At 36.0% G+C, this 13,331-nt stretch overlaps 1 long non-coding RNA gene across 1 annotated transcript; it reads right to left on the bottom strand.

Annotated features, from left to right (window-relative positions):
* Positions 1-6,380: 6,380 nt before the first annotated feature.
* On the bottom strand, positions 6,381-12,437 carry LOC120354071. The gene is made up of 2 exons (XR_005572814.1): positions 12,347-12,437; positions 6,381-6,689 (listed from the first exon to the last, which is right to left on the bottom strand). It is a non-coding gene; the product is annotated as an uncharacterized LOC120354071 (long non-coding RNA).
* Positions 12,438-13,331: the final 894 nt, after the last annotated feature.

The raw sequence follows: 13,331 nt of genomic DNA, 5'->3' as shown, positions 1-13,331 counted from the left end.
ATAAGCTCTATCAACTGCCACAAGTCCCATATCTGTAAAAATTTCAGGAGCTCCGCCCCATCTATGCAAAGTTTTATCTTAGATTCTCAATTATCAGACTTCAGATACAATTTAAACAAAAAATTCTAAGTGGAAAAGATTAAGCATGAAAATCTCTACAATATATGTTTAGTAACATTTTCACCTAAAATTGAAAATAAGCTCAAAATTCGAGAAAATGTGATTATCCAATTGCAAACAACTGTTAATTCTATTAAATGATTCTATTAAATGATTCACTATGAAGAGATAGCAGACCTCGTGTGTCTCCAGCGTTATTGCCCTGTCACCAGCTGGCTCAAATCTTTGAATAGTAGACTTTTGATGCGCGGGAACACTAGCGTCAGGTGATCTATTTTCATAACGGCAAGGAAAGTTGTGTGAGTACGCCACACCAGATTTTTAAATTTTTCGAACGTTTTCAAAAACAACCAAACTAGGAACACTCAAACTTGATACACAGGAATTATTGGGCTGGAAGGTAAGTACAGACGTTTTCCAAAATTCCTTTCCGTTTTTGATGCTTCGCAAATACATATTTTTTACACTAAAACGGCTCTAACAATTGAAGAAAAGAGTATGAAATAGCACATCAAATTAGAAAAATTCAATACTTTTCAATACTACTATTGATATTTATTTTTTCAATGCATTTTTGGAGAATTCAAAAAGTTGGATGAAAATCTGTGTTTGAAATCTCATACTTTCATTAGCATATTATATCTCAAAAACTATTGAAGATATCACAAAACTCAACTGAATATAGCTTGTACGATATTTATCTGAATGATTGGTCATATTGGCGAAACGCATCGTTCCCTAGATATAAGCGTGAAAGAAAAAAATGAAAAAATCAACTTTTAAACTACCCTCATCCCTATAACACCAGGGTTAGGGATGGGAACTTTTGATATGTTCACCTCACAAGTAGTCCCAACCAAGCTGCTAAGTCGAAAATTGGGTTCCAAGCATTCCCTCCAAATTCATTTGTAAATTGCTGCAAAAGTGGAGATTTCACACTCAACAATAAAATTACTGCAGCTGCTGCAGCTTACTGCTTAGTAAGGAATTCCGTAAAATAGTGAAACTCAACAATCAATTCATTTATTTTATAAACATAATACAAAATAACAGGGATAATATGAAAATTCAATAGAAAATAAAAATTATAGCTTGTAATTAGTATGGGCTTCTCTTATCAACAGTTTGAAAGGTATGGTCCGTAAGACGAATAGTTATCTAGATATATGCGAAAAATCGAAAAATGGTACCTTTCAACTAAACCCCCCCCCCACCAAGCACAGGAAGAAGGACTAAGGACTTTTGATATGTATATTCATTCATTTATTTGTTTGATTTCCAACAGTTTACCCTCCTTACTAGCTGCTGAGTTTTAACCAAACAGAGCTGGTTTTGGCTAATCATTCGGCTCCGTTGGAAGACGATCAATATTATCTTGTTTTCTGAGGTTCAAGCTGTTCCAACTCATTTACCAATGCTTTATCTTATAGAGAATTCATGATTTTCTTCCAAATTTATCCATATATTGTTTATTTTAATCCATCTCGTACACATTTTCAGGCTAGAGTCATATGCTCCATTCACATTTAATGCTGAACCAAGTTTACTTGTAGATATGGTTGCATTTATCAGAATGTGTTTCATACGGGGTTTAAACGAACAGCTGGCTTTCCTCCGTTTAAACCGAGCATCTGCATACGGGCCTGATTATCACAATTTGGAGGCGATATTTTCCAAAATAAAAAAGTACTAGTACACTTATATTATTACCTATATGCTAAGTAGATATCTCTATGAACTTTGGTAAAAAGTGGAGACAGCGCGTCTGCTCTCTAGCAGGGAAACTCGACAATAGCTGTAACAAGAGAGCGACTGTAGCGCATGTTGTGGCAGGAATTTGAACTACTCATTAAAACTTTCACCAGTTGACTTTTCACTTTCCTCGCCATAGCCTACCAACCTACTATAGGTAAGGAATATTAAGTATTGCTTTATTGGAAATGACACCATTTTTCTAACAATAGTTTATCAGCCTAGATTCAAACTTATATGTAAATGCTGTACGAAAATATTACGTAAATTTCATATAGAACACCAATTACGATTTACATGTGGACATGAAATTAACGTGAGATTTCAATTGAAAACTACATTCAGTCATAGTTATTTATTACAATTATTGGATATTGAAAAATATTTACCTCGGCTATGTGCCCGCGGAGGTTTGCGCCCATAGGCTGTTGGGTGCCCCCTTTTACCAACTGGCTCAAATCTTTGAATAGTAGACTTTTGATGCGCGGGAACATTAGCGTCAGGTGATCTATTTTCATAACGGCAAGGAAAGTTGTGTGAGTACGCCACACCAGATTTTTAAATTTTTCGAACGTTTTCAAAAACAACCAAACTAGGAACACTCAAACTTGATACACAGGAATTATTGGGCTGGAAGGTAAGTACAGACGTTTTCCCAAAATTCCTTTCCGTTTTTGATGCTTCGCAAATACATATTTTTTACACTAAAACGGCTCTAACAATTGAAGAAAAGAGTATGAAATAGCACATCAAATTAGAAAAATTCAATACTTTTCAATACTACTATTGATATTTGTTTTTTCAATGCATTTTTGGAGAATTCAAAAAGTTGGATGAAAATCTGTGTTTGAAATCTCATACTTTCATTAGCATATTATATCTCAAAACTATTGAAGATATCACAAAACTCAACTGAATATAGCTTGTACGATATTTATCTGAATGATTGGTCATATTGGCGAAACGCATCGTTCCCTAGATATAAGCGTGAAAGAAAAAATGAAAAAATCAACTTTTAAACTACCCTCATCCCTATAACACCAGGGTTAGGGATGGGAACTTTTGATATGTTCACCTCACAAGTAGTCCCAACCAAGCTGCTAAGTCGAAAATGGGTTCCAAGCATTCCCTCCAATTCATTTGTAAATTGCTGCAAAAGTGGAGATTTCACACTCAACAATAAAATTACTGCAGCTGCTGCAGCTTACTGCTTAGTAAGGAATTCCGTAAAATAGTGAAACTCAACAATCAATTCATTTATTTTATAAACATAATACAAAATAACAGGGATAATATGAAAATTCAATAGAAAATAAAAATTATAGCTTGTAATTAGTATGGGCTTCTCTTATCAACAGTTTGAAAGGTATGGTCCGTAAGACGAATAGTTATCTAGATATATGCGAAAAATCGAAAAATGGTACCTTTCAACTAAACAGCACAGGAAGAAGGACTAAGGACTTTTGATATGTATATTCATTCATTTATTTGTTTGATTTCCAACAGTTTACCCTCCTTACTAGCTGCTGAGTTTTAACCAAACAGAGCTGGTTTTGGCTAATCATTCGGCTCCGTTGGAAGACAGATCAATATTATCTTGTTTTCTGAGGCTCAAGCCATTCTAACTCATTTACCAATGCTTATCTTATAGAGAATTCATTATTTTCTTCCAAATTTATCCATATATTGTTTATTTTAATCCATCTCGTACACATTTTCAGGCTAGAGTCATATGCTCCATTCACATTTAATGCTGAACCAAGTTTACTTGTAGATATGGTTGCATTTATCAGAATGTGTTTCATACGGGGTTTAAACGAACAGCTGGCTTTCCTCCGTTTAAACCGAGCATCTGCATACGGGCCTGATTATCACAATTTGGAGGCGATATTTTCCAAAATAAAAAAGTACTAGTACACTTATATTATTACCTATATGCTAAGTAGATATCTCTATGAACTCTGGTAAAAAGTGGAGACAGCGCGTCTGCTCTCTAGCAGGGAAACTCGACAATAGCTGTAACAAGAGAGCGACTGTAGCGCATGTTGTGGCAGGAATTTGAACTACTCATTAAAACTTTCACCAGTTGACTTTTCACTTTCCTCGCCGTAGCCTACCAACCTACTATAGGTAAGGAATATTAAGTATTGCTTTATTGGAAATGACACCATTTTTCTAACAATAGTTTATCAGCCTAGATTCAAACTTATATGTAAATGCTGTACGAAACTTATATGTAAATTTCATAAAGAACACCAATTACGATTTACATGTGGACATGAAATTAACGTGAGATTTCAATTGAAAACTACATTCAGTCATAGTTATTTATTACAATTATTGGATATTGAAAAATATTTACCTCGGCTATGTGCCCGCGGAGGTTTGCGCCCATAGGCTGTTGGGGTGCCCCCTTTTACCAACATTAAGTCGGCTCTCCACCAAAATATTTTTGAAATCTCTCAACGCCATCGTTTTTGAGCTGATTTGAGCAACTCTTATCTCGTTTTGAGCACCCACCGTTTTCGAGAATTTCCCGTTCATGATAGTACACTATATGTATTATAGGGAAGATCAGGGAAACAAAACTCCTGAACGAGAAAACTTGCATAAGTGTAGAGGACTATGAGAAGATGCTCTCAGCAGAAATTGACGTTTTGAGCCATCACACTTTTCGAGAAATTCCCACTCACAGTATGCTTCATGTGCTATATGGGTAATAGAAAAAGATCTATAACTCCAGAACTGGAGGGGCTCAAAACGAGGAAATACGAGTATAAGAGTACTAGAATCAATAAAGAGATTTGACTTGGAGGATTATGCAGAGCGAAGAATTGATTGATTGATTGAGTACTTTATTTATGTAGATTACAATATATACTGGCTTATACACTTATATACAATAGCTTACAATACAGCAAAATTATAGATGAATTTACATAATATAGACTAAGAAAATAATTATTGAACTGTATACGATATGAAAAAGCAATTTGTAATATAATAACTATAGATAATTATATTGTTATGCATCTACATAAATTGGCGGAGCTTTGGTCATATCAATGTCCATTCTTCGGAACGAATATTAAAAATATTCTCCCCACTAACTCTCTACCAAAATGGAGAGAGGAGAAGAACCAGACCATAATGAATAGTCATAGGAAGCGCGGTTGCCTAGTTGACGATCAGACTCAGTCAATGCAGTGCTTTCAGAGAGAACACTATACTCTGTACAAAATTCATTACTTTTGACTTGAGAGGGACATGCGCAGCAGAGAAGGCATACAGCGGTAGGGAAACAATGGCGGCGATGTTTCCGTTCTGAGCCAGCCAGCGTTCTCTAATTTCTAGTAAGTATTCAAGCACTCATGTTAAACTTACAAAGTTTCCTTCCTGGAAGCATTGAGTCGACTGAGTCTAATCTACAAATTGACAACTGCGCTTCTACCTATGACTCAATCCATCACTGTAATTGGCTGATCTCCCTCCATTTCTCTGCGCCTAGTCAAAGAATTTCCATTCTTCCAAGCCAAAAGTAATTTTTTATAGAGTATAGGTATGCATATCATGAGAACACTCATTAAAGATTAGGCCTACAGAACGCTGTCCGCCTTAGCACGGCAACATCGCCTCCTCCCCTCCGCTGTATCCCTACTTTTCTCTGCTCCGCAAATCCCTCCAAGTCGGAAGTAGTTTTGAATCCACCATATTATGCATATTACCATGCAATAGGGCCCTGGTTTTAAAATGGTGGAACTCACATAGATGTCTGTTCATCTGCATAATGGGTCCCTCTAAAAACGTTTTAACTGACAAAATTTCATTAAGTGATACTTCAGTGAAAAGACGTTGGTGGAATGGTTCCCTGCCTAGTGGTGGCATCTGTGGTTGATGGTATGCACTATTTTATTGATATACAGAGTAATTCTTAATTATGGTAAAATAATTTAATACGTGATAGTAGAGGTAAAAATAAGAAAAAAAGCTATTATAAACATATATATCCATAAACGCTTCATTAGCGAGCTATACAGAGTGAAAGATTTCACCCGGAGTTCAGTTCCTCTGATGAAATACACCGATGCTAGATTGTTTAGGGAATAGTTTTTGAAAAAATTATGCTGAATTCATATGGAAAAATATATGAAAAATTGAATAAAACTAGTTTGGAAGCTGTAGTGTGAGTAGTTTTTGAGAAAAAAGTTGAAATATGCAAAAAATCCAAGTAGAAAAACACAGACTTCTACGTTTGATGCTTAATAACTTTCGTTAATGACCTGTAAACAACTAATTGTCACTGCTAGGTGGAGAATCATTCTACCAGCGTTTTTCCACTGAAGCATCACGTTGTGAAATTATGTCAGTTGCAACATTTTTAGAGAGACCCATTCTCTGCTCATGTCTGCACACAGATGTCTGATTTTTCATCGTATGTCTTTTGTTGGGTGCGTTTACTTCTACTTAACACAAAAATCAACGCTTGGATAAGGAGGAATGGAAAAGCATTTACAAGAATAATGGATTTATTTTATAATTGCCAAAACAAAAAAGATAACATTATTGCAGATATATGCTATTGCCAGTTGTGGATACATCCACATTCTATGGTTGTGGTAGTTGATGATAAGCCGTTACCACAGGAATCTTCTTGTTGCATCTATCTTTTTGGTTCCCATGGGTGCTGGTGGTGGATCACCCACATGAGTATAATCTCTATATTGATCATCGTGTGCAGATATTGCATAGGGATAATTACCTTCTGTTGTCATCAAAAAGTTCAAAACCAATATGAGAGCCAGTATCAGTAGACGATCCTGTAATCATTCAGAAATTTTGTCTTCAAAAGCAAAACAAATAATTTTAAAATATGTTCTTTTTTGAAGAGGATTATCATTAGATTTTTTGTATTTTCAGCTGGTTAAAATGTTTTGTTATAATGTATCATGTTGTGCGAAATAAATTAATTCTTGAATTGAAAAAAAAATTGAATTGGTAAATCAAAATTGAATTGGAGTTATATCACAGCCTAGCGAGGTCCACGATATAATGGCAGTATATTTGATGAGAAATAGTCTAATGCGACAAATTAGGTACAGTAGCACTATCCTTTTCAAGCTCCAAAACGTTGCCAGATCGTAATTTACAATGTAGAAATATAATCAATTAACAAAATATTCAATATCAATTATGAAAATGTATTAATTTATCATTGGGAAGTATATTTTCTTGACGAATAAAATATTATTGATCATTTCAAACAAGAATGCTACAGCTATTATTACATAAGATATACTGATCTCAGCTACCTATCTTTTGGGTTTAAGTGGAAGAGGGAGCTCTTATTGCCTCAACTTCGCCCATAACACTTGTAATATTTTAATGTGCTATAGATGAAGGCAATTATCTATATTTATACCTACCTATACCCAGTATATCTATCCATCATCCTATAGAAGGCAGTGGCAAGGCAACGCTGTTCTCCTATCTTTCTCCACTGCCATTATAACGTGGGGCCTCACTACTAGTCCAGGCAATGAATGCTCAAAAAACGGTATAGGGGGAAAAGTTGGGAAGACAATTTTTGACCCCGCAGTTCTGTTTAGGGTAGTAAGGAGGTAAGCATATCAAAAGTCCCCATTCCCAACTCATTTGCTAAGGGGATGAGGGTGGTTTGAAAGTTGCATTTTTCAGCGTTTTGCTTCCACGCTCATATCTAGAGAACAATGCGTTCAACCGACTGAAATAACTATTCAAAAATGAAGCTTGATAAATTCTCTACACTTTTTGTTCAGTGGAATTTTGTGATATTCCCAACAGTTCCCGAGATATTCGCTCTTGAAGGTGTGTAATTGTTGAAATAACAGGTTTTTATCCAATGTTTTGCTCTTTCAGGGCTTACAACTCTCCAACAATGCATCAAGAAAACTGATGCTTATCGTAGGTTAGTCGAGCATTGAATTCTCTTTGAAATGATGTATTATTTCACTATTCCAAGTCTTCCTCTCATTGTTATAGCAGCTTCAATGTAGGGGGTGAAATTTTCATTGCTGCAACAAGTGTTAACTCAGCGGTTACACTCCTTCAACAGAGGGAATAAAGATGCGCACTTTTGCTATGTTCACCTACTAACTAGTCCAAATAAAGTCAAAAATTATGTCACTAACACCCCCTTCAAATGTCATGGTCAAACGATCGATTGTTGCAGCAATGAAAATTTCACTCCCTACATTGAAGCTGCTATAACAGCTTCCATATGAATCCAGCATAAATTTTTCAAAAACTAGTCCTCAAACAATTCAGCATCGGTGTACTTCATCAGAGGAACTGAATTCTGGGCGAAATCTTTCACCCTGTATAGCTTGCTAATGAAGCGCTTATGGATATATGTTTATAAGAACTTTTTCCATTATTTTCACCTCTACTATCACGTATTAAATTATTTTACCATAATTAAGAATCACTCTGTAGTTACTGTAGACCTCACTATACCAAAAATGTTATGTCAACATTGTAAACGTATGTTAAAAATCAGCTGTAATTTCCCCCAAAATAGATACATAAAAAACCAAATAATTTAAAAAGTTGATAATTCAAAGACTTTGGTGTAATTTTTTACTCTCAGCTCAACAATTTCAATCACCATCTTAGACATTATGTTCCAGAGCATGTCAACAGATTGGTTTCATCTATAGTGAGGTTCACGTTATAATGTCAGTGGATAAAGATAGAAGAATAGCGATGCCGATTCTCTGCATTAATTAATCATATCTCAACACTGTCAAAAAAACATAATTGGCACCGTTGTGGACCTAGAAAAGGATAGTACCACCGGCTTTGTCGAATGATAGACAAGGATAGCAAAACCAAAGTTGATCAAATACTGTTATTATAACGTGGACCTCTCTATAGAGAACCCGCTCACACTTTAAAGGTGCCTTCAGACTTGAGCGCCACAAACACACGCATATCACTTCTCGTCAACTTATGATAAGCTCATTATAATTTATTTGTACAGAAACAGTAGGATACAGATGATGTAATACGCATAGAACCAGCTGATAGAAAATTAAAAAGTGAAATGCGCGTGTTCTTGGAACATACCTGGGTCCGGCAGTCAAACCTGACGGTTTTTGATATTGGATAAATTAAAAAGCTGTTGAGATATATTTATATATTTTTTTTTTTATTGTAAAGAGGAGAATTGGAAATTACATTTAGTATTAAAAAAAATTGAAAAATAGCTTACGGCACAAAAATTACGTCATTTAAATGTTGACCACCATTTTCTGTACACTGTACGAGTCTCTTGGAAAAGTTCGTCATGACTCTCTCCAACGTTTGCCGCGGGATCTCACGAAGTTCTCGCCGAATATTCTCCTTCAGTTGATCCAAATTTCTTGGCTTGTCAACATACACTCTTCCCTTGAGATAGCCCCACAGATAAAAGTCACAAGGGGACAAGTCGGGAGAACGTGCTGGCCATTCAATGTCACCCCTGAGCGAGATCAGCTTGCCTGGGAAAAATCCTCTGAGTTGAGCCATGGAGGCCCGCGAGGTATGGGCAGTAGCTCCGTCCTGCTGAAACCATACCCTCCTGAGAGGTATGCGGTGGCGACGTAACTCAGGAATGAGAAAGTCACGGATCATGGCAACATAACGCTCTGAGTTCACTGTCACTGTATGGCCACCCTCTTAAAAAAAATAAGGCCCTATAACTGTTGACCTACACACTGCAGCCCAGACAGTTACTTTTTCACAGTGAAGAGGCCGCTGATGAAGTTCCCGTGGGTTATTTGGGGCCCAATAACGGAATTTGTTTATTAACACATCCATTAAGGTGGAAATGAGCTTCGTCTGAAGTCAAAACATGATTCCAGGGTCTTCCTCAATCTTTCTTAACATGGTTTCAGCAAAATTCAACCTTCTACCAAAATCTCCTGCTTGTAACTCTTGAACAATAGCAATCTTGTAAGGGTGGAAGCTCAAGTAGTCATGAAGAATACGTCTCACAGACCGGTGAGATCCGAAGAGCTTGGCGTGACGAATGGCAGAGCGACGAGGGCTCCGTTCAAAAGCATGTCGAACAGCCTCAACGTTAGCAGGAGTTCTTACCGTTCGAGGTGATCCTCCTCTCCTTCTTGTGGTTCCAACGCAGTGTTCTGAAAGTTCCGAACCCACAGAAGAATTGTGTTTCGTGACGGGATCGCACCACGAGGGGAATGTTAAACCGTATACGGAAACTCCTTTGCGTTAGAATCACAGAATCATTATTTCTAAAAAACGTCTCGACTACAAACGCACGATGTTCAGCGGTCCAACGCTCCATTGTTACTGAACTAATGAACTTCCACTCAAGGTGAACAAGATGGCGCCCATCCCCCCCGCCCAGTCACCCCCACCCACCACTATCCCCACTTAAAAACCGTCAGGTTTGACTGCCGGACCCAGTATAAGTATCAAGGTCTATAAATACTAGCATAGCCACCTCTAATACAAGGCCCCGGCCTACGATATTGCAACGTCGCAGTGTAGGCTTAGAATCTAAGACATGATTGGTGAATGATCAGCTGATATTTTTTAAAATCTTTTTCACCAATCATGTATTATATTCTAGGCCTACACTGCGACGTTGCAATATCGTAGGCCGCGGCCTTGTATTAGAGGTGGCTATGCTAGTATTTATAGACCTTGATAAGTATGTACGCACCTAAAGACACCTGCTGTCAGAAGTTTTTTTAAACTACTGTTCTGTAGTACCAACGTTTGTCTACTAACTTTGCTGTAGTACGGCATCTTGTCTCATACTAGTAGTTCTGTGAATAGTAGACCTCACGCAGTATTTCATCCACAAGTACCTGATTGAAACTATAGACCTTATGGAAATACAGCAATAGACTGGCTTCTCCACACATCTGTGTAATCACTTGTCAGCTGATTCATGATGAATAATTCTATTATAGTTTGATTTTTACTCTAATATTGGCTTATGAAGGAGGCTCCTTATTCCTTTCATATTATCTTTGAAATGCAAAATTTCCAAAAACCTGGTATATACGTCGACGCGCAATTAAAAAAGGAACATACCTGTCAAATTTCATTAAAATTATTACCGCGTTTCGCCGTAAATGCGCAACATATAAACATTTAAATGTTTAAGGGCCGGTTTTCGAGCTCGGGATTTAGCTAAGTCCTAGACTTTAAACAGCTGGAGTCAGAAAATTGGCTTTCCAAAACGGGGCATAGTCGCAGTCATTGTCATAGTCACGTTTGAATTAAATTTCGAAAAACTAGAAAATTGAACACAAAATAAAATAAAGAGAAAATAGTGTAAAGTTTCAGCTATTTTGAATTATTTAGGAATGTCTAATTTCGTCAAGGAAAAACGTTTCCAATTATAGAAATGAGAAAATAAAAACTACGACTACTGTTATGAACGCTGCGACTACGCCCCGTTTTGGAAAGCCAATTTTCTAACTCCAGCTGTTAAAAAGTCTAGGACTTAGCTAGATCCCGAGCTCGGAAACCAGCCCCTAAACATTTAAACATTAAAAGAAATGCCAAACCGTCGACTTGAATCTTAGACCTCACTTCTCTCGGTCAACTACTGTTCTGTAGTACCAACGTTAGTAGACAACGTTTGTCTACTAACTTTGCTGTAGTACGGCATCTTGTCTCATATAAGCTGGGATTTGAAAGAATTCAAAATATGTTCCTATGATTTGTATACTTCAAGCTTTGCATCATGTTCTGCCCTTTCAATTTACCCACAGCCCACCTAGAGCCATACTTTTTGTTCCAATCCCTTATAATGCATCCAGGAGCTGTGAATAACAGTACGGTATTTACTTGATATTATTCTGGGACCAAAAATATTTGTGTTTGAAAGTGTTGACGATACATAGCTTTTTTGGAACACTTTTCAATCAAAATTTGGGTATGGAATGTGTCAGTTTTTTCATTCCCAATCATTTTATAATTATGTTTTTTATCATTCTATAAATAAATGACATTGAATGAGTTTTGAACCACAATAACAATGAAACGAGATCAGATCAATAATAATTAGTATTAGTATGTTCAGAAACTCACATTTGGTTTATGTTACCAGTAGGCCTACTCTTTTTAGACGTTTACTTTGCCCTCTAAAATCAGTGTAGAAATGGCCATTTTTTACCATTTCTCTGTCGAGATATTTGTTACAAGTTTTTGTACTATTTCCTATTTAGGATTTTGTATTGCAAATGTTTATTGATTTCCAAATTCAAAATTGGTGGTTTATAGTTTGCATGAACTGGAATCATCAGTGAAGTATTTCAAGTGTGAATATAACTTTTCGGCAGTTGATAACTTCAGATCATGGATTGAAACGGTATCAGGCCTGTTGTTCTATCCCATAACTAATTGATGTGTTCTATTGTCAATAAAAAATAAAACAATTTTATGTGAAAAAGTATTTTCAGTTTAAACTCACCATAGCTTTGGCGTTGATTTTTGTAGATTTTCTGATAGCTTTTCGTTGGCGTTGACTATTCAATGCTCGGATTCAAAATCCTGTTACTGCTGGCTTTTATATCTAGTGTGCTTTTATATCATTATACTCTTCTAAAACACACTTGAATCATCACAAATGTAGGCCTAGTTCTATGATGAATAGGCTATTTACTCATCGTATTTACGAATTACGTTGTATTTACTAGAATTTGTGACTCTTGTTAGCATTCCGTCATGAGTGAATAAAATTTAATGTGCTCTTCAAATTGTATCGATGTGACGTAGAGCGGCTTTTGTAAAGTTTGAAGTGAATGGCTTCATGTAAAGTGAAACAAGATAATACAAATTGAATGAATGTAACAGAGAATTTGAGAACAATATCTTTCTTATATCTTCTAGTTACTCTTATCAAATGTATTTTTGTATGTCCAAATGATGAATAAATTAATTTTGCATTATGTTGGAATTATTTAATATTTATTTGCACTGTTATTGACGTTAAGATATTATATTTATTACTAGTGGGTAACCCGTGCTTCGCAAGGGTCTGTTTTAAAACTGCAAAATGAAAACTTGACGTAATGAAAAATCGAAATTTGAAAATAGGCCTATAACCATCCTCGGTTTATGAAGAATTTATATGCAAAATTTCAAATAAATCAGTTGAGTATATTTCAGACGTGATGATGCGTCAAACATAATTCCCTATTCCTTACGTGTATAAGCCAGTTCTTTCCTTTATTATAGTATAGAAAACTGAAGAATACATAATACTTGGAAACCTCACAGAATCATATTGATTTTTCCAATACATCAATAAATTTTAGTTCGATTAGGATCCTCCTCAATTTGAATCAGGCAGCCTTTTGTTTTCCCAATTCCAAACAAAATACCTAAAATACTCGTTTCACTGGGAATTCGTGTCTGATAGTACATTATAACTGAAGTATATAAATTATTACTTA

The sequence above is a fragment of the Nilaparvata lugens genome, chromosome 13 (genome assembly GCF_014356525.2).
Source record: "Nilaparvata lugens isolate BPH chromosome 13, ASM1435652v1, whole genome shotgun sequence".
Taxonomy (NCBI): Eukaryota; Metazoa; Arthropoda; class Insecta; order Hemiptera; family Delphacidae; genus Nilaparvata; species Nilaparvata lugens.
The sequence above is the reverse complement of the archived record's forward strand: the minus strand, read 5'-3'. Positions and strand labels throughout refer to the sequence as shown.